Here is a 23666-nt window from a genome sequence, read left to right on the forward strand (position 1 = left end):
ATCGCATTCGCATTGTTGTTGATAGTATTTGGATCCTTGGGCTTAAACGACTCCCTTTGAGCGGCCAAAGCTGTGTGTGTGTGAGAATACAAAAAAGAAAGAGACAAAAGAAAACAATTTATTTCACAAATACCACTGCAGAGCAGAACAGACACACAAAAGCAGAGGAACTTTAAAAGCGTATAAAATACCGACAGTAAAAAAGTACTGTCAAATGACAAAAGCTGTGCTTTAAAGAATAAACAGAAATAAAAACAAAAACAGAAAACACAACAAAAGCTTTGTAACAAACAATGCCAATGCAAATTCCTTTAGACCATCCCTGTCATGGTTCAATGCTATTTACATTTATTTATTTATTCATGTCATTGTTTTTATTTTTATTTTATTGTCGTCGTTGTTGTTGTTGTTGTTGCTACAGCTTTTATTGTATGTTACTTTTTATTGTTATTGACAATATTGTTGCTGTTCTTGTTGTTGTTAACATTGTTTGGTCCTCACTCATGTTCCATTACCAATTTTACTGACACTTATTTGCAATATCCTCTTTAACAGGATAACAATAAATAAGGCCTATGAATGATTTCCCCAAAGGCACATATGTGTAAGTGTGTACGCCAGTGAATGGCTGTGTGTGTGTGTGTGTGAAATTTAAATACACACAGAACATTGTATTATTGGATCACTTATCCAATACTTGTTCGAAGTTGTTTGATAAGGTACATCGATAGGTATACGTAGTGGCATTATGTATACGCACCCATGGAGTAGGTCAACAAATATTTAAACTTTTCTAAACCATGATTTTTTGAAAATAGTAGCACAAAACAGAGTGTTTTTTTCGGGAACAAAAAGAGCTTTTCAAGAGGGCTTTTCAAAGAATATATTTTCAGGCTCAGAAACAGACGTGTTCTTTAAGGAATATTGTTTAGAGAATCAAGCAGGCGTCCAAACAAGAAGAGGATTTTTAAAAAATATTTTTTCAGAATCCAAACAAGGCGTGGATTTTTAGCTAATATTTTTTCAGGGCCCAAACAGGGCGTACCATCATAAAGAAGGCGTGAATTTTTAAAGAAATTTTTTCCGGGCCAAAAACAGGCGTGGATTTTTAAAGAATATTTTTCATAGTCCAAAACAGGCGTGGTTCCGAAAAAGGCGTGGATTTTTAAATAATAAATTTCAGAGTCCATAATAGGCGTGGCTCCGAAAAAGGTCTATTATAGGCGTGGATTTTTAAAGAATATTTTTCAGAGTCCAAAGCATGTGTCTCTCCGAAAAAGGTCTATTATAGGCGTAGATTTTTAAAGAATATGTTTAAGGTATATTATAGGCGTGAATTTTTTAAAGAATATTTTTAGAGGTATTATAGGTCTTAATTTTTTAAAGAATTTTTTTTTTCAAAGCCCAAAACAGGATATTTTTATACCTTACACAACTATGTTGTCAGCCCCAAGAGTTTGTAACGCAGCGAAATATTGGTCCTAGACCCACCTTTATGTATACCGAGCGTCATATCTCGACTATCTAAGTCGATCTAGACATGTGTGTCCGTCCGTCTGTCTGTCCATTATACACGCCACAATTATGGACCAATCTTCACGAACTTTTGCATGTAGGATGGGTTCTGGCCAATGAACCCCCTATTGTTTTTGGTAAATATCAGTTAAAATTTAGGGGATGAAATGAACCAAATACTGTCGGGTTTTCTGGTCGCTCCAGAGGCCGCAATTATGGCCCAAACGTTGCGAATTTTACATGGAGAAGGGCATCGGGCCAAAGAATAAGCATGCCTGTTTTGATAGAAATCGGTCAATATTTAGTGGGTTAAATTGACCCTGACTTTTGTGTGAAAAATTACAAATTTTGTATTCTATAGCGTATAGATTTACTCCTGAAGGACATATACCCGAGAAGTTGATAGTATATCCTGGAGGAGTGGTTGACCTTTAAATTGATACCAATTATATTGTCGTATGTACACGGATGTGGAAGTTACATTTAAATATTTACAGGCGCTTACGTATTCAGATATTATCTAGTAACCCATTACCACACTCGAGGGCGGAAATATAGCTCTGATCGCTTTGAAATTTTCCCTCTTCTAAGGCCTTCAAACAATATTCTTGAAAAACTCTTCGGCCTCTTCTAAGGCCTTCAAAAAATATTCTTTAAAAAATCTTCACCCTCTTCTAAGGCCTTCAAACAATATTCTTTAAAAAATCTTCGCCCTCTTCTAAGGCCTTCAAACATTATTCTTTAAAAAATCCACGCCTTGTCTGAGGCCTTGAAAAATATTATTTAAAAAATCCACGCCTTGTCTGAGGCCTTGAAAAAAAATATTCTTTAAAAAATCCACGCCTTATCTGAGGCGTTGAAAAAAATATTCTTTAAAAAATCCACGCCTTGTCTAAGGCCTTGAAAAAAAATATTCTTTAAAAAATCTACGCCTTATCTGAGGCTTTGAGAAAATATTCTTTAAAAATCTACGCCTTATCTGCGGCCTTGAGAAAACATTCTTTAAAAAATCTACGCATTATCTGAGCCCTTGAGAAAACATTCTTTAAAAAATCTACGGCTTATCTGAGGCCTTAAGAAAATATTCTTTAAAAAATCTTCACCCTCTTCTATGGCCTTACAAAAATATTCTTTAATAAATCTTCACCCTCTTCTATGGCTTTCAAAAAATATTCTTTAAAAAATCTTCACCCTCTTCTAAGACCTTCAAAAAAAATTCTATAAAAAATCTTCGCCCTCTTCTAAGGCCTTAAAAAAATATTCTTTAAAAAATCTACGCCTTATCTGAGGCCTTGAGAAAATATTCTTTAACAAATCTACGCCTTATCTGAGGCCTTGAGTAATATTCTTTAGAAATCCACGCCTTGTCTGAGGCCTTGAGTAATATACTTTAGAAAACCTTGAGTAATATTCTTTAGAAATCCACGCCTTGTCTTAGGCCTTGAAAAATATTCTTTAAAAAATCCACGCCTTGTCTGAGGCCTTGAAAAAAATATTCTTTAAAAAATTATTTGAAAAAATATATATTTTTTTTATAAAAAACCCATCCGTTATCTGAGGCCTTCAAAAAATATTTTTTTCTGAGGCCTTGAAAAATACACCTTGCTAAATATCTGTTCTCTCTTAAGCTTAAATAACCTTTCCCTTCCGATAATAAATACAGAGGACCATTGGTGCGTATGATTATGGCCAAAACGTATACGCAGCAATCAAATAAAATGCTAGACCCCCATATTCATGAATTTATTATTTCAATATGGAGAAAAATTAATTAAAGAAACACGTTCCTACATATTACCCTATTTCCATCCCTCCCTCCCTTACTTTGGCACTTCATTTATTTTCTTCTCTCCCCCAGAAATGCAAGAAAATAGTTATCTGCCTAAGTGATACATCAGCAATCTCAATAATAAAAAAGAAAACATGCGACATATTCATATTGAGAATAATATATTACAATATCACTCCCTCCACTCCTGCCTCTGTATGCCCCCTTCCCTCCATCTGCTGGGCATGTGAGCATAATAAATATTTCATATTTGAAATCAGAAACAATCTTCAATTATGCAAACGTTTGCAACTTTATTACAGAGGACGAACTGGTCGAGTTTGGATACGTTAGTGGCCGGCAGACGGAAGGCTTCGACAATAAATTGCCTTTGATGGCGATGATAAATGATGGAGAGAAATTACAGGGCACAACAACGAACGAAATAAACCAAGTTCACAAAAATTGGTGGTACTATCGTCATATGAAGAAGCGGAGAGCTAGGGAGAGAAGCTTTCAAAAAATGAGTATTTTTGTGTTTCTCACGTTTATCATTGGTTATGGTTTCTGTTTCCTTTTTTTGTAGCTACACCACAACAATTTTCTCGTTGTGGGGGGAAAATATTTTCATTTTTGTTCCATATTCCCAAACAAATATTCTTTGTGGGCTACCTACATATGTGGAGGTCCCCATAGCATCGTTTTCACATACGCACACATACATTCCTATTTCTGCCAAAGATGACAATAAAAAACATTTCATGACATTCTTTCCAAAAAAAAGTTGGGGGAACGAGTTATGATGGTGGAGAAGAAACAAATAAAACACAAAAAGAAAAACAAATTACAAGGGATCGAGATAATAAAACAAATATTCCAAAGAAATTCAAGAAAAACCCCTGGTCATTCTAACTGTTCAGTGAAACACCCAGAAGAAAAAGGATGCAGACAAGCCAAGGATGACTTTTGTTGTGACAACAACGGATGTTTTATTGCTGTTGTTTTTGTTGCTCTGACTGGCTGTTGAGACACCAAAAGGTCCTGTTTGGGAAAATAAATACAATCTCAGAAAAAAGAAACCGACGACGAAAAAAAATTATGGATGCCTGAATAAACATGAAATACAACAACAGCAGCAAAAAAATGAAATATTGATGAAAAAGAAAGGCCGTGGCTATTTTTCAGGGTTTATTTTTGTTTTATTTCATGGAAACAAAAATCAAAAATAAAACAAAATAAAAAAATCCTTAAAAAAATTACGGAGGCGGGAAGAGAACAAGGGCTTTGAAAAATTCTATAATAAGCAACATCATTTGTTTTTTTAATTTTAAAGAATAATTTACTCAGTACCAAAAATAGCCTTGGATTTTTAAAATATAATTTTTTCAAGAACCTACATGTCGTGAAAATATAATTTTGTCAAGGACCTCAGAGGCGTGGATTTTTAAAACATAATTTTTCAAAGACCCACAAGGCATGGATTTTTATACCCTTCAGCACACTGTGGTACAGGGTACTAAGTCCTTGTGCATATGTTTGTAACAGGCAAAAGGAAACGAGATAGACACATGGTTCATTTTGAGAATGTGCATGGAATCAGTTTCTAAGTCGATTTATGCATGTCCGTCCGTCCGTCTGTCTGTCCACGTTAAATTGAAAACAAAATTGTCCGAATTGGATGAAATTTGCACAGATCATTTATTTGGCCTAATGACGAACCCTATTGAAATTGGGAAAAATTGTTTCAGATTTAGATATAGTTTCCACATATATTTTCATCCGATTTTAGGCAAATAGTGCACCAAAGTCCCTAAATATATTTCGAGTTGCAAGAAATTTTACATAGCGTGCTGAATTAAGTCTAGAATGATGTGTGTAAAATTTAATGAAAATCGGTTCAGATTTACATATAGCTCCCATATATATTTACGTCCTATTTGAAGTAAATAGTGCACCAAAGTCCCTATATATCCTTCGATTTACTACTAAATTTAGTCTAGAATGATGTGAAAATCGTTTTCGATTTACATACAGCTCCAATATATAGGGACTTTGGTTCTCCCATATTTTCGTGCGATTTTCATCTACAGTCTCTACATATCCTTGGTTTTGCACTAAATTTGGCATATCTTACTGACTTAAGTTTAGAACGATGTGTGTTAAATTTCTTGAAAATAGGTTCAGATTTACATATAGCTCCCATATATATGTTCGACCGATTTAATGTAAAAGGTGTACGAAAGTCCCTATATATCTTCCGATTTGCACGAAATTCGGCACAGCGTACTGAATTAAGCCAAGAATAATGTGTGTAAAATTTCTTGAAAATCGGTTCAGATTTACATATAGCTCCCATATATATGTTCGACCGATTTAAGGTAAATATATATATATATATATGGGGGCTATATCTAAATCTGAACCGATTTCCACGAAACTTTGCACACATTATTCTAGGCTTAATTCAGTACGCTGTGCCGAATTTCGTCCGATTTTTGGTAGATAGTGCACCAAAGTCTCTAAATATCCTTCGATTTGCACGAAATTCGGCACTGCGTACTGAATTGAGTCTAGATTGATGTGTATAAAATTTCTTGAAAATCGGTTCAGATTTACATGTAGCTCCCATATATATGTTCGACCGATTTAAGGTAAATGTTGCACCAAAGTCCCTAAATATCTTTCGATTTGCACGAAATTCGACACAGCGAACTGAACTAAGTCTAGAATGATGTGTGTAAAAGTTCTTGAAAATCGGTTCAGATTTAGATATAACTCCCATATATATTTTCGACCGATTTAATGTAAATGGTTCACCAAAGACACTATATCTTCCGATTTCCACGAAATTTGGCATAGCGTACTGAATTGAGTATAAAATGATGTGTGCCAAGTTTCGTGAAAATCGGTTCAGATTTAGATATAGCTCCCATAGATATTTTCGTCCGATTTCATGTAAATGGTGTACCAAAGTCTCTACATATCCTTAGATTTGCACTAAATTTTGCATAGCGTACTGAATTAAGTCTAGAACGATGTGTGTTAAATTTCATTAAAATCGTTTCTGATTTAGATATATTTCCTATATATATTTTCGTCCGATTTTAGGTAAATAGTGCACTATATATCCTTCGATTTGCACGAAATTTGGCACAGCGTACTAAATTAAGTCTATAGTGATGTTATTAATTTTCGTGAAGATCGGTTCAGATTTAGATATAGCTCCCATATATATTTTCCGATATTAGTTAGATGGTGCACCAAAGTTCCTATATATCCTTAAATTTCACGAAATTTGGGATAGCGTAATGAATTTGTGCACAACGTATCAAAATGGAGACCTGAATGACATTATTGTGTTTTCATGAAATTGGTACAGCTGAAGCCATAGCTTCCATATATATATATATCGAACAGGTTTCTGAGTGAAATTAAATGTTTAGCAGTCCGTCGTACCGAATAGCGTGCATACATTTTGCTATAAATCGTTTTCCATAAATTTGACCCATGGTACGTAGACGACTCTAAATCTGCCCGAATGAAATTGAATTTATCATAGGTTGTAGAAATACATGAATATGTTCCTTCAAAGGAACATTGACATGCAATTGTAAGGATGCATATCTGCAATATGCCCAAAGTGGTATAGTCGGCCAAGTCCGACTTTACTACCTTCCTTACTGGTTAAAGAATAATTTTTTCAAGGCCTAAAATAGGCGTGGATTTTTAAAGAATAATTTATTGTAGACCTAAAATAGACGTGGAAGCGTAGATTTTTAGTTAATAATTATTTAAGGGCTCTCGGAGCCTGATTTGCTAATCAACAATTAATTTGAAGGTCCTAGAAGAGTAGATTTTTAAATAATAAGTCGATAGGTTATTGAAGTACTGAATAGATATTTTTTTCTGTTCTTATTTTGGCAACAGAATCTGATATATTCCTTGAATAAATTTCAATTTGTTCCACCTTAAAGTAATCATTCGGTGCAAAACACCACAAACCTGGGGGCGTATTGGTATTCGAAACCTTCCAACACAAAAATCTAAATTAAATACCAATCATACGCCCCTCTGGCCAATTGGTGACGCTTCCAAATGATTGATTAGCTTGGTATTTTCAATTTCATTTCCTGTTGTCTGGCCTAAAGGCCTATTTACCTATACTGGAACAGGGAAAGATTGTGCGTAAAGAAGTAGGGGACAACGAGAAGGAAGAAGGCAAAAAACATAAGAGCAAGAAAAAAAAAACAAATGAAAAGATTTACAAAAAGACAAATGGATGGCCGGTCGACTGGCTGGCTGGCTGACAGGTAGTAACATCAATCTCGTCCAGTGAAGTTTAAATAGGAAATCTGTCTGTCTGCCTATTGTTTGTCGTTCCCTTATTTTCCCCCACTTTATTTGTTTTTCTTTGATGTCATATTAAATTCCCTTTTCTCACATCAGCAAAACAAATTCCATTCACTTCGGCCGGTGGGATGAATGGGTGGTGATGGTGTCTTCCAACAGAGCTGGGAAAGAAAATTGATCGCCATGACATTTAGCAGTGCTTTGCCACCAGCTAAAGTGTTACATTTATTTAATTTCTATTTTCAGCTAGTCTTGGGTTTCATTCAATTACTGGAAGGCAATACGATGATCCCATTACAGGATATTTTCTGAAAATAATTTAAATATGACGAATTGATTTATGTTAAACACTCTATGACCTTTGGCACAATGGAGTTTAATTTAAAACGTTTTTATATGCTTTCCGATTTATTGAGAAGCTAGCCCCTGGACTCTACTTTATATATGTCTCAAGAAAATGTGTACTTTTATACTTCTCGTCTTACTGAGTATTAAATGGAATTAATGCCGAAAGGAAGTGTGTGTTGAAAATCCGTTAACCTTTACGAAGTGTTGCTTTGCCATTAAAGCAAAAGGGGAATCCGTAGAGGAATGATGACGTTTTTTATTTAATAAATAAGAACTGTATATTATATAGAGTCACATATGAAGGTGTGGATTTTTTAAAGAATATTTTTTCAAGACCTCAGGATTTATTAAAGAATATTTTTTCAAGGCCTCTGACAAGGCGTGGGGTTTTTTAAAGAATATTTTTCAAGGCCTCAGACAAGGCGTGGGGTTTTTTTGAAGAATATTTTTCATGACCTCAGACAAGGCGTAGGGTTTTTTGAAGAATATTTTCCAAGGCTTCAGACAAGGCGTGGGGTTTTTTTTGAATAATATTTTCCAAGGCCTCAGACAAGGCGTGGGGTTTTTTAAGAATATTTTTCAAGGCCTCAGAAAAATATTCTTAAAAAACCCCGTGGGGTTTTTTTGAAGAATATTTTTCATGACCTCAGACAAGGCGTGGGGTTTTTTGAAGAATATTTTCCAAGGCTTCAGACAAGGCGTGGGGTTTTTTTTGAATAATATTTTTCAAGGCCTCAGACAAGGCGTGGGGTTTTTTTGAAGAATATTGTTCAAGGCCTCAGACAAGGCGTGGGGTTTTTTAAGAATATTTTTCAAGGCCTCAGACAAGGCGTGGGGTTTATTTGAAGAATATTTTTCAAGGCCTCTAACAAGGCGTAGGGTTTTTTGAAGAATATTTTTCATGACCTCAGACAAGGCGTGGGGTTTTTTTGAAGAATATTTTCCAAGGCCTCAGACAAGGCGTGGGGTTTTTTTGAAGAATATTTTTCAAGGCCTCAGACAAGCGTGGATTTTTTGAAGGATATTTTTTATAAAATATTTTTACGGAAAATTTTTGTTTGTACAAACTTCCTTCCGATCGTCTAAAAAACCCCAGCTCGTGTATAAAGACTCCCTCCGACTCGTCTATAAAACTCCATTCAGTTCGTCAATAAATGTTACATCCTGTTCGCCTATACAGACTGCCTTTTGATCATTAATAAAGACGCCCTCCAGCTCCTCTATAAAACTCCCTGTAGACGAGCTGAAGAGCCCCTTTCAGACCCTTCCTTTAACTCGTCTATAAAGACACTCTCCAGCTCGTCTATAAAAGCACCTTCAGAGATCCTCTTTATATCTTATAAGAGGTTGACTATAAAGGCTTCCTTTAGCCTATAGAGACTCCCTCCAGCTGCTCTATAGAAACACTCTTTAGTTCGTCTATAAATACTCCACACAGTTCGTTTATGAAAAGTCCCTATAACTTGTATATTAAGATACTCATAAGCTCGTCTAAAAAGAGCCCTGCCAGCTTGTCTTTAAAAACTCCCTTTAGCGTGTCTAAAAAGACTAAAAAGAAACCTTCCAGCTTGTCTATAAATACTCCATTCCGCTCGTCTAATATTACATGCCTCTTCAGTCCGTCTTCAAGGACTCAGTCCGCCTTAAAAAAACCTTCCATACTCTTTATCTCGCTTATAAAATTTCCTTCGGTCTTAAGCTCGCCTACAAAAGATTCTAGTCGCCGAATAAGACTCCTTGACACTTCAGGCAGCACATAAAGATTCCCTGGACCGATTCATCTTGCTCCTCAGTAAACACTTCCCTCAGCTCCTCTTTAGAGACTCTCTTCTGTTAGCTCGTAACGACTCAATTTATGATTTTACAACTCTCCCCACAACAACACCCTTTAACCGTATGTCTCAACTAAAATCCCATCGTCTGAGCCATTTTTCATTCGCTTCCTTTTCTTTCCTTTCGAGCTTAGAAGGAAGAAAAATTGTTTCGGCTTCCATGCTTTTACCGGTAACTGAAAACGACTTTTAAATATAAGTTTGTCAAAAGGTGTGTGTACACCGATGAAATCCTTTAACCAAGGCAAAAGGAGAAGAAGATGAAGAGGAAGAAAAAAATAGCAAAGAACACATAAGTGTAGTTTTTTCTGAAGGCATTTGGAGGTAGTTTTTCCACGACTGCTCTTCTTTTTCATTTTGCTTTAACATCATCTGAAAATAGACTATAAACGGACACCATGCTTGACAGTTAAGATTACTCGGACTACCCTGCCGCCTACCACATCTCATGACATTCTGTAGGCTGTTTTCTTGCTTCGCTTTGGCTCTGACGTTAATTTAAATTGACACCAGCCTGGGAATACCAGGAAATATGTGGGGCGTATGACTGATTGAATGAAGGTGCCATCTATCCGCCAAGGCGAAGAAGTTGCCTTTGAAATGCAAATACCCCGAGAAGCCTTGGAAAGGCCAACAGCAACCAAAAAAAGTGACACTGACGAAAATGGCGAGAATGAGCCAAAGGAAAATAATAATAGAGGCGGCCAGAGGAGGAGAAAGAGTCAAGGTATCAGGTTGACTCTGTGGCTTACCTGAATTCCCCGTTAGCACAATTGAAATTACAAACAGCATTGTCATCATAATACACGTCCAGTGGTCATGACTTAAGTGCTGCTGTTGTTGTTGCTGCGATTGCTGGGAATGTTGTTGCTGTTGTTGTCTGTGTTGATATTTTCGGTAATGTCTTTGGTTTTGCTGCAGGTGATGATGCTGATAGTGGCCGTTTTTATAGCTACTCTGCCTATAGAGTTGCTGCTCGGCCGCTGGCTCATAAAGTCCTTGGGCCGTTCTCTGTCCTGGCGTCCTACAATTTTTCCGTATCCGTTTGTCCGTTCTTAGAGGTGACTCGACGGGAGTTTGTGGTTTTATGTGAAATGCTTCCATAATATTTCTTTTGGGTAAGCCACGGAGGGAACGAGAAAACTAGCCAACCAAGTTTTGTTTGGTTTTCCCGTTTTTTTTTTTTTATGACGATGTTAATGTAGCTGTTTCACCTTCTCTCTTTCGCTCCTGCTCTCCCTGTAGAGCTGTTGTGTTTCTTTGGTATGCGGCGGGTTGATTTCGTTGCTTTGGGGATATTTATTTTTGTAACCGTACAACAACAATGTTTGCGGAGGCGTTACTTGGTGGGCAACTCAATGGGAGACTTGGTAACAGACTGGACCAGGGTTGCTGTTTTCCATTTTCCTGCTGCTGCTGACAGTTGGCATTCATGATTGATGGTATGGTGATGGCCCTTTTTTAAGGTTGTGTAGTTCTGATGCTGCAGCTAATATGTATAATTTTTCAGCCCTCCGGGGTTCTGGTTGTTTGTTTCCTTTCTAAATTGATTTGTTGTTTGTATTGATTTTCATTGAGATGGGATTTTTTTGTTGTGTCCTAGCTGGCCATTTGCTTTTTCCTTGTTGTCCAGTGCAGGATGATTGTCTCTGAAAGCGAAAGGGAAAGAGACAGGGAAAAATTTGTTATTATAAGAGCAACTAATCTACATCGATGATGAATTTCAAATTAAGTAGACCATTTTTTATGTAAATGTATGTTCTGTTTGGCATATTACCTAACAACTGTCCCTCCTGTCATGAGGTAATTTCCCAACCATCATCATCATCATCAGCCTTATTGGCTACCTTTAAAAATTGGGTTTCCTCAAATATTATGTAAATTTTTCCTTTACACGAAAACAAACACAGATATATTTTTGAAATTGTAAAATAGATTTTCATGGGAAATATTACACAGATAAAAATTGTGTTGTAATTTTTTTTTTTTTTGTTTTTGTTGTTTTTGGACCCTAAAAACATGATATCCAATTTTGTCTACTTGAAACTGACCCTTGAAGCCAATAACTAAGACAACAACACCGTCAAAAACATTTTTGTAAAATTTATGTTAACAATTTCCATTCGAACATCTCATCATCATCGTCATGTAGTTTTCCTGTTTCTTTCCGATTAACCTAAGGGTTGTACATAAATTTAAACAACAAAAGGTCTCAATTTCATTAAATTCTTTTAATGAATATTTAATGTCGACGAATATAACAATGCTGAGGAGATTGTTTTAAAACTCTATTCCGCTGTAACACAAACTGAGACTCTTTTGAGCGCATAGAAAAATACATCTCGAATGCTCCTGGAAGGACTCATTTTCACAATTCTCTAAAGACTCCCAGAGACTCTGTGAGCCAAGATATATAGAATACTTCTACCCCGCCCCGATAAAAAATTAAAAAAAAAAACCTTGCTGTTCGGCATAAGAAGAATATCTGACCACAACAATCCTATCGTCGCCTTGAAAACAAATGTCCTCAGTACGTCTGCAGGAACTCATTTCAGATTAGCAATAGAAGCCGGTTTCTAACGACTGTCAGATCAGTAAATCAACATATTCCTAATCATACCTAATCTCCATTCTATACCAAAATATATAAAAAAACCCTTGTCATTTGGAACACGTAAAATAAGAAACCCTAAAGATGCTGTTTTTACAACTCTACTACCTTCCGATCGTCAAGAGACTCCCTTCAGCCGGCCTAAAGAGACCCCCTTCAGCTCGTCTATAGATAATACCTTCAGCTTGTCTATAGAGAATCCCTTCAGCTTCACTATAGGGAATCCCTTCATGTTCTCTATAGAGACTCCCTTCAGGTCGTCTATAGAGACTCCCTTCAGGTCGTCTATAGAGACTCCCTTCAGGTCGTCTATAGAGACTCCCTTCTGCTCATCTAAAGAGGCTCCCCTCATCCCCTCTTTAGATACTCTTTTCAGCTATAAAAACCTCCTTCAGCCTGTCAATAGAGACTACATTCAGCTCGTCTGTAAAGTTTTTCTATAAAGACTGTCTTCACCTCTTCATTACAGACTCCCTAGGGACTCTATAGGGACTACCCACAGCTCGTTCATAGAGACTCCTTTCAACTCGTCTATAGAGTCCCTTCAGTTTGTCTATACACGCTCTTTTCAGCTATAAAAACATCCTTCTGCCTGTCCATAGGGACTTCCTTCAGCTCGTCTGTAGAGACTCCATCCACCAATTGTATGAAGACTACATTCAGCTCGTCTGTAAAGTTTTTCTATAAAGACTGCCTTCACCTCTTCATTACAAACTCCCTTCAACTCGTCTATAGAGACCCCCTTCAGCTCGTCTATAGAGACTCCCTTCAGCTCGTCTATAGAGACTCCCTTCAGCTCGTCTATAGAGACTCCCTTCAGCTCGTCTATAGAGACTCCCTTCAGCTCGTCTATAGAGACTCGCTTCTATAGAGACTCCCTTCAGCTCGTCTATAGAGACCCCCTTCAGCTCGTCTATAGAGACTCCCTTCAGCTCTAAAGAGACTCCCTTCAGCTTGTATATAGAGACTCCCTTCAGCTCGTCTATAGAGACTCCTTTCAGCTCGTCTATAGAGACTCCCTTCAGCTCTTCCATAGAGACTCCCTTCAGCTCTTCCATAGAGACTCCCTTCAGCTCGTCTAAAGAGACTCCCTTCAGCTCGTCTAAAGAGACTCCCTTCAGCTCGTCTAAAGAGACTCCCTTCAGCTCGTCTAAAGAGACTCCCTTCAGCTCGTCTATAGAGACTCCCTTCAGCTCGTCTATAGAGACTCCCTTCAGCTCGTCTATAGAGACTCCCTTCAGCTCGTCTATAGAGACTCCCTTCAGCTCGTCTATAGAGACTCCCTTCAGCTCGTCTATAGAGACTCCCTTCAGCTCGTCTATAGAGACTCCCTTCAGCTCGTCTATAGAGACTCCCTTCAGCTCGTCTACAGAGACTCCCTTCAGCTCGTCTATAGAGTCTCCCTTCAGCTCGTCTATAGAGTCTCCCTTCAGCTCGTCTATAGAGACTCCCTTCAGTTCGTTTATAGAGACTCCCTTCAGCTCGTCTATAGAGACTCCCTTCAGATCGTCTATAGAGACTCCCTTCACCTCGTCTATAGAGTCTCCCTTCAGCTCGTCTATAGAGACTCTCTTCAGCTCGTCTATAGAGTCTCCCTTCAGCTCGTCTATAGAGACTCCCTTCAGCTCGTTTATAGAGACTCCCTTCAGCTCGTCTATAGAGACTCCCTTCAGCTCGTCTATAGAGACTCCCTTCACCTCGTCTATAGAGAATCCCTTCAGCTCGTCTATAGAGTCTCCCTTCAGCTCGTCTATAGAGGCTCCCCTCATCTCCTCTATAGATACTCTTTTCAGCTATAAAAACCTCGTTCAGCCTGTCAATAGAGACTTCCTTCAGCTCGTCTGTAGAGACCTCCACCAATTCTATGAAGACTACATTCAGCTCGTCTGTAAAGTTTTTCCAGAAAGACTGCCTTCACCTCTTCATTACAGACTCCCTTCAGCTGGTCTATATGGACACCATTAAGCCCGTCTATAGGGACTACCCACAGCTCGTTCATAGAGACTCCCTTCAGTTCGTCTATAGAGACTCCCTTCAGTTCGTCTATAGAGACTCCCTTCAGCTCGTCTGTAGGGACTCCCTTCAGCTCGTCTATAGAGACTCCCTTCAGCTCGTCTATAGTGACTCCCTTCAGTTCGTCTAAAGAGACTCCCTTCAGCTCGTCTATAGATACTCCCTTCAGCTCGTCTATAGAGACTCCCCACAGCTCGTTCATAGAGACCCCCTTCACCAATTCTATGAAGACTACATTCAACTCGTCTAAAAATACCTTCCTTTCAGTTCTTCTATAAAGACTCCCTTCACCACGTCATTAAAGACCCCCTTCAGCTGGTCTATATGGACTCCAATCAGCTCATTTATTAAGACTCCCTTCAAGTCGTCTGTAGGGGCTTCTTTCTGCTTGCCTCTAGTTTGTCTAAACAGACACCCCTCAGCTCGTCTATGGAGACTCTCTTCAGCTCTGGATTATTCCACCAGCTTATCTATAGAGACTCCCTGCAGCTCGATTAAAAAGTCTCCCTTCATTTTGTTTATAAAACTCCCTCCAACTAAATGGATTCCTACAGGACCTTTCAGCCCTTCAACTGGTCTATAAAGACTGCCTTCAGCTAGGTTATAGAACTCCCTCAGCTCGATTTTAAAAATTTTGTGCGGCTCTTCTTGTCAGTTTGTCTATAATGACTTCCCAGCTCTTCTACGTTTCCCATTTTTCTCTCAACAATAAATCTCACATGATTAATTTTTCCAATATCCCTCATTGTTTCCTCTTCCTCATATTTTTCCGAAAAATTGTTTAGTTATGTGAAAAAATATTGAAAATATTGCAACAAAGGAATTGGAACACAAAATTAAAAAACACATACATATAACATCCTCCTCTATCGATAATGAGAATGATGAACGAAATTTCAAAACAAACTCCCCCCACTTCAACACATCCTGTACAGGCATTGTCTCCATTCAAGGACATGTTAAACAACAATGGCAACGAACCAATTTACGAACATACCCAACATGACAATAACGAACAAGGAAGAGTCTGGGGAATACACAGTGCTGTGAGAGAAGCTATTGTGAAAGCTATCATGTCTGCCTGCTTGCCTGGCATCCTTTCGTCCTTGCATTCGGCTGTGGAACAATTAACGATAATTGAACACACAAAAATGGCCTAATTCCATTGTTTGTTGCTATCGCGTAACCAAATAAAATCAAAGCATTAAAAAAAGGCCACAAAGAAAATAGATGAACGAGTGGAAGGACGAAGCTCCAAAGGAACGAAAGAAAAGGCTTAGTTAGTAGGCCAGGTTGTTGGTTTTCCATTCTGCCAGAGTGACGGAACGAGTGGCTGCGGTGTGTTGAAAATTTGTTAATGTTACCACAAAAGATAATTATTTAAGAATGCCTTCGCTTTCCGGTGGGTAACTGGGTCTTCAAGTTAGCAAACAAATACAATAGATTCTCATATAGCCTCATTCCATGCAACCACTCTTGCTCACTCCCTCCCGCCCTGCATAAAGTTGATATCCTTAACGTTGATATCCTTATTTTTTAACAAAAGTATTAAAGTATTTCTTCTTTATGTTGGCAAAAACAGAACGTCAACCTACAATGGAAACTTTCAAGTTAATTTACTTCGGCTTCTTCCAGCACGCCTCCTCGTCCTTTTTTGCTCCTCGAGGTGAACTATAAATATTAAACATTTGAGGGCCACCAGCACACACATACACATCTATCCACGAAGCAACAAGCTATACACAGGAATTCGTCTGTAGGAGGCAATGAATGGATCCTATTCGTTAACAAATGCCTGGATTTTTTTCTGAAACTTTATTTTCGGGAGAGAAACATTTTCCTTCAAAGGAAAAATAAAACGAAACGACATAACTTGACAATTTTGTACGCATGGCTGCCCTTACCCAGCCGATGATGATGTTCTTCTTTTGGGAGATTTCTTTTTGCCCTTTTCTTTCCATTTTTTAGCGAAACTACTTTCACTAACTGTTGTTGTAGTTGTTGCTATTAGTGGCAGAAGCAAAAGTTACTATTTTATTTCATTGTACTCCACTGAATACTTTCCATTTTTATTCGTAGAATTCGAGGAAATATTTCGCTTTTAAAGAACTTTTAATATTCATGTTTCACTTTTCAAAAAGAGAGAGGGAGAGAGAGAGACAGAGAGAGCGACGAAAATTGTTCCGAAAAACTTATTAAATATTTTTTTCAAATAAGAATTTGTTTGTTATATTAAATTGAAATTTAAGACCTATTGAAAGTGATGCCTTTTTTACGGGAAAAACAGAAAAGTTGAAATCTTAGAGAGCATTGAAAATTTTGTTTTGAGAGGAGAGAAAGTGGGGAATAGTAGTTATAAGAGGAGATGTAGTTATAAGAGGAGATGTAGGGAATCTCTATTAAAGATCTGAAGAAGTATTTATAGACGAGCTGAGGGGAGTCTCCATAGCCGAGCTGAAGAGAGTCTCTATAGACGAGCTGAAGGGAGTCTCTATAGCCGAGCTGAAGAGAGTCTCTATAGACGAGCTGAAGGGAGCCTCTATAGACGAGCTAAAGGGAGCCTCTGTAGACGAGCTGAAGGGAGTCTCTGTAGACGAGCTGAAGGGAGTCTCTGTAGTCGAGCTGAAGGGAGTCTCTGTAGACGAGCTGAAGGGAGTCTCTGTAGACGAGCTGAAGGAAGTCTCTGTAGACGAGCTGAAGGGATTCTCTATAGACGAGCTGAAGGGAATCTCTATAGACGGAGTCTCCATAGACGAGCTGAAGGGAGTCTCCATAGATGAGCTAAAGGGAGTCTCTATAGACGGGCTGAAGAGAGTCTTTATAGACGACCTGAGGGGAGTCTCCATAGACGACCTGAGGGGAGTATCTATAGACGAGCTGAAGGGAACCTTTATAGACGACCTGAGGAGAGTCTCTATAGACGACCTGAGAGGAGTCCCTATAGACGACCTGAGGGGAGTCACTATAGACGACATAAGGGGAGTCTCTATAGACGAGCTGAAGGGAGTCTCTGTAGACGAGCTGAAGGGAGTCTCTGTAGACGAGCTGAAGGGAGTCTCTGTAGACGAGCTGAAGGGAGTCTCTGTAGACGAGCTGAAGAGAGTCTCTATAGACGAGCTGAAGGGAGGCTCTATAGACGAGCTGAAGGGAATCTCTATAGCCGAGCTGAAGAGAGTCTCTATAGACGAGCTGAAGAGACTCTCTATAGACGAGCTGAAGGGAGGCTCTATAGACGAGCTGAAGGGAGTCTCTATAGCCGAGCTGAAGAGAATCTCTATAGACGAGCTGAAGGGAGTCTCTATAGCCGAGTTGAAGGGAGTCTCTATAGCCGAGTTGAAGAGAGTCTCTATAGACGAGCTGAAGGGAGCATCTATAGACAAGCTGAAGGGAGTCTCTATAGACGAGCTGAAGGGAGTTTCTATAGACGTGCAAAATTAATACGGCTATGCAGGATAGCTTTAACTGACACAAGATCAGCAGTTAAAGTCGGAAAGGACCTCTCGGAGCCCTTTAATGCCGAACGTGGATTCAGACAAGGTTACAGTTTGTCGTGTGACATTTTTAACATCCTGCTGGAGAAGGTCATACGAGAGGCAAATGTGAACAGAAATTGCACTCTGTACACCAAACAACACATGTTACTCGCCTACGCCGATGACATCGAAATAATGGGTCGAACACTGAGAGCGGTAACAGCCACCTTTGAACAAATTGAGAAGGAGTCTGCCAAAGTGGGTCTGGCAGTAAACGGCGAGATGGTATCAAGCTGATGGTATCAACGCGAAAGACGTCCAGTAGACTCGAACCAACTGAGGAACTTGAGAACTACAGCTTCGATGTAGTAAAAGATTTTATATACCTTGGTATCGCCATAAACAAAACGAATGACATCAGTTTTGAAATTCGGAGAAGGATAGTGATGGCCAACAGATGCAACTACGGTCTGAGCAAACAACTCAAAAGCAAGGTCTCACACTCTACAAGACGCTGATACTACCCGTGCTGTTATATGGATCTGAAGCATGGGTACGTGCGCAAGCAGATGAGGCAGCTCTTGGCGTCTTTGAGAGAAAAATTCTCCGAAATATCTGTAGGCCGATCTGCGTTGACGGTGAATATCGGCGTCGAATGAACCATGAGCTGAAGCAGCTATTCTCGGACATCGCCAGTGTTAGACGTATTGAGCTGCAGCGACAACGTTGGCTAGGTCATATTGTGAGAATGGATGAAGATGCCCCAGCCCGAAAGGCCGCATTCTTGTAAAAAAAAGTACAAATCGCTATTATGATCCGATTTCGATGAAATTTGGTACAGCTCACTTAATTTACCCAAAAACAAACCATATTGAAATTGGAATAAAATCGATTTAGATATAGCTCCTATATATATTTTCTTCCGATTTAAGGTAAATGGTGCGCCAAAGTCCTTAAATATCTTGTGATTTGCACGATGTTTGGCATAGCGTACTAAATTACGTCTAGAATGATGTGTGCTAAGTTTCGTGAAAATCGGTTCAGATTTAGATATAGCTATATCGTCCGATTTTATGTTATCGTCCGATTTTATGTTAATGGAGCACGAAAGCCCCCATATATTTTTCGAAAACGTCTGTTAGGAAACTATGTTCAATATACCGAAAGTGGTGAAGGATATCATATAATCGGCCCAGTCCGACGTTTCAAAATGAAATCTACAATTTTCAAATTTTCTCTTCTGCTTGCAGAGCATCAAACATATATTACTTTACTGTCTTCCCACCATCTTGCCCTTCGGTCATATGTCTCCCATCCATATCATCATGTTTTGGCCATTGTCATTCAATGGTGCAAAACAACAACAACAACAATCTCATCTTTTAATTGTTTATTCTTAGAAGTGTTTTCATAACTTGTTTTCTTATTGTTTCTTTGCTTCTTTTCTCCTTAATCATCATATTCTTCTCTATTGTTATTTGTCATGGATAATAACAACAACTAGTGACACTTTAGATTCATTCATTCATTCACTCAGTCATTCACTTTCACTTTGTCCCCTTCGCACATTGTTTTTTTCTCTCATTTTTTTCAATTTGTATTGTTCCTGCTCAACTCTTTTGTTCGGGCTGCTGTTGTGTGGATGTCCACCACATTACTTTGCAAACTAAGCAGACTCTCATCAGGATCAGCAACGGATGCTGTTCATCATCAATGAGTCGAGGCCCTGCAAATCGTCCCAGTGTGGGCCACAAAACCCCCAAACCAACCAGCAAATAATTATTACTGCCATCATAATGACGTCAAGGTTGAATCCATCCATTTGTTGGCCATTGTTCAACAAATCTGGGGAGAAGAGGACGGGTTGGACCCATCGAGAGACAGAGAGACGGACAAGGAACCGAAAAAAAAACCACTGATAAAACACGACATTTTCATTCAGTCGTCCATTGTTGGCTGGCTGTTTGTTCCATTCAATGCATTCACAACAGGCTGGTTGAACGGATAACTGAACGGTCGGCTGACTGGTTGGTTGGCTGACTGTTTTTGAATGAATGGCTGACTGACTGTCTGAATGGCTAGCTAGAACTGTGAATATTTCTTTGGTTGGCTGCCTGCATGTAATCAACAACATTGGTGGCATGCAAAAAAGGACTCTTGGCTTTGCAGAGTTGCTGACGCCAACAAAACAATGAAAATCACAATTTCCTTGCCTATTTTACCCCGATTTCCAGCAACAATAAAATCTGGGCAATATTTCTAGCTATCAGCGCAAAATCTCCCAATATCATCAACAACAAGAAGACCTCCATGTAGCATAAAACTAACAACTTCTGCTGCTGCTACTGTTGAGAGATACTTTGGATATGTCGTTATCGTTGAAGTTGGTGCTCCGACCATTCTCCATCCTCCCTACGCCTCATCATAAAATATCCTTTTATGCAATGTCCATTGACCGTTTCCCATTGCCCCATTGTTTTGTATTGTTTGTGTTCCTTTTTTTCATTCATTCGTATTGTTGTCCATTTCCTTTACTCGTTTCTGTTTTCCCCCGACTTTATCATTATCCTTAACCACTGGAACAGCCAGTCAGCCATTCCTGCACTGCATACCATTGACTTGATTATCTTTATCTGGTGTCCAGTGGCATGTAATTATGACGCCGTTACGGCACTTGATGGTAACAAAGGACAAACCATTGTATGTGGAATGGAACTACAATAGCAGCAACAACAAAACGCCATGATGTTGACTTCTATTACAGTTTTTGATGTTGTTGTAGTTGCTATTGTTCGTGAGAGATAAGAGTTTATTAGTGGTTGTTGGTAAGGAAATGCGGTCTTATCTAAATGGAAAATCTTGACGAAGTGCAGAAAATATATTTCCAGTGCCTTGGAACTGGCAATAAAACTTGAGAAAGATGACTTTCTGAAAAGTGGATGAATGCCCTACATTAATTAAGGAATGTATTTTCTTAGTCGATTTATGCATGTCCCTCCGTCCGTCCGTATGTCTGTCTGTCCATGTTAAATTGTAAACACAGTACAGGTCGTATTTTCCGAATCGCATGAAATTGGGAAAAATCGGATCAGATTTAGATATAGCCCTTCCATATATTTTCGTCCGATTTATGGTAAATGGTGCACCAAAGTACCTAAATATGTTTCGATTTGCACGACATTTGGCATAGCGTACTGAATTGAGTCTAGAATGATAATTGGCAAGTTTCGTGATAATAGGTTCAAATTTCGATATAGCTCCCATATATATTTTCGTCCGATTTAAGGTAAACGGTGCACAAAAGTACCTATATATTTTTCGATTTGTACGAAATTTGGCATAGCGTACTAGAATATGTCTAGAACGATGTGTGTTAAATTTCGTGAAAATCGGTTCAGATTTAGATATAGCTACCATATATATTTTCGACCGATTTCAGGTAAATAGAGCACAAAAGTCCTTTTATATCCTTCGATTTGCACGAAATTTGGCATAGTGTACTGAATTGAGTCTAGAAAGATGTGTGGTAAGTTTCGTGAAAATCGGTTCAAATTTCTATATAGCTCCCATATATATTTTCGTCCGATTTTATGTAAATGGTCCACCAAAGGCCTTATATAAATTTCGATTTTCACGAAATTTGGCATAGCGTACTGAAGTATGTCTAGAACGATGTGTGTTAAATTTCGTGAAAATCGGTTCATATTTAGATATAGCTCCCATATATATTTTCATCCGATTTTAGGTAAATGGTGCACAAAAGTACCTATATATCTTTCGATTTGCACGAAATTTGACATAGCGTACTGAATTGAGTCAAGAATGATAATTGGCAAGTTTCGTGAAAATAGGTTCAAACTTCGATATAGTTCCCATATATATTTTCGTCCGATTTTATGTAAATGGTTCACCAAAGCCCTTATATAAGTTTCGATTTTCACGAAATTCGGCAGCGTACTAAAGTATATCGAGAACAATGTGTGCTAAATTCCGTAAAAATCGGTTCAGATTTTGATATAGCTCCCATATATATTTTCGTCCGATTTAAGGTAAATGGGGCACCAAAGAGCCTATATATATTTCGATTTGGCACAGCGTACAGAATTGAGTCTAGAACGATGTGTGCTAAGTTTCGAGAAAATCGGTTCAGATTTCGATATAGCTCCCATATATAATTTCGCACGATTTAAGGTAAATGGGCACCAAAGTTCCTTCGATTTGCACGAAATTTGGCATATCGTGCCGAATTGAGTCTAGAACGATGAGTGGTAAGTTTTGGGAAAATCGGTTTAGATTTCGATATAGCTCCCATATATATCTTCGTCTGATTTTAGGTAAATGGTGCACCAAAGTCCCCATATATCCTTCCTTGCATGAAATTTGGCGTAGCGTTCTGAATTGAGTCTAAAATGATGTGTGGTAAGTTCCGGGAAAATCGCTTCAGTTTTCGACATACGTCCCACATATACACACACACTTCTTCGATTTTACATAAATGATGCACTAAACTCCTAATGTTTGTCCGATCAACAAACATTAGGAGTTTACTGAACATACTGAGACTTGAATGATGTTATTGCGATTTGTTGAAATTGGTGAGGATGCAGCCAAGGCTTCACTATGTATTTCGAACGATTGAGATTGATATTAAATTTTTAACAGTGCAGTCGTGCAGTCGTTTCCTTAAATGTGTCCCATGGTACGCAGACGACTCTAAATCTGTCCGAATGAAATTAAATTTAGCATAGGTTGCAAAAAGGCATGAGTATATTCCTTCGAGGGAACCTGCAATTGTAATGATACATATGTACAATATACACAAAGTGGTGAAGGGTATCATATAGTTGGCCATGTCCGAATTTACTACTTTCCTTACTGGTTTTAATTGGATTTTTTTCTTTTCAAAATTATACATTAAACCAGTGAGCGGAGCAATATAGTTGGACGGGGCCGACCATACTATACCCTACACAACTACCACGTAACTCAAATTTTCTGCGGATGTTTATTCCGAGCCTGGGCAATTTGGTGATATTTTTACCCTCTGGCCCGATTAGAGATAAACAGCACCTCTTCCTCACACTGACATATTTTCCGAATATTACGAGTATTCAGTACAGCTACTGTACAGATTCCCTTCACCGTGAGTTGTGTTGTGATGTTCGGCTTCCATTTGTTGTCTATAGATTATTATGTCATTCCAAAATTATTATCTGATCATCACCGAAAATTATATTCGTTGTCCTTGACCATAACTGGAACCTCATGGAACATTTCAAAGCAATCAGCACTATATTTTCGCCCTCTAGTTTGATAATGGGTTGCAAAATAATATCTGAATACGTAAGCACCTGTAAATATTTAGATTTAACTCCCACATCCGGGCACATACAACAATATAATTGGTATCAATTTAAAGGACATCCACTTCTCTTGGATATATTATCACTTTTCGGGTCTATGTCCTTCATGGGTAAATATGTACATCATAGAATACAAATTTTGTAATTTTTCACACAAAAGTCAGGGTCCATTTGACCTGCTAAATATTGACCGATCTTTATGAAAACAGGCATGTTTGTTCCTTGGCCAGATCCCCTTCTCCATGTGAAAATTCGCGAAGTTTGCGCCATAATTGCGGCCTCTAGAACAACCACAAAAACCGAAAAAAAGTAAGTATTTGGTCCATTTTCCCTAAATATTAACAGATCTTTCCCAAAACCAATAAGGGGTCTTCATTGGCCAAAACCCATCCT

The 23666-nt window shown here is 38.4% G+C and overlaps 1 protein-coding gene across 1 annotated transcript in view; it reads right to left on the minus strand.

Moving 5' to 3' along the window:
- LOC133322228 (protein fem-1 homolog CG6966) overlaps nt 1-23666 on the minus strand; it is a 109832-nt gene that overhangs the window by 21841 nt on the left and 64325 nt on the right. The window lies entirely within an intron of this gene.

Source organism: Musca vetustissima, unplaced genomic scaffold (assembly GCF_032173495.1).
Source record: "Musca vetustissima isolate MV318-11 ecotype Yass unplaced genomic scaffold, APGP_CSIRO_Mvet_v1 utg23703, whole genome shotgun sequence".
Lineage (NCBI taxonomy): Eukaryota > Metazoa > Arthropoda > Insecta > Diptera > Muscidae > Musca > Musca vetustissima.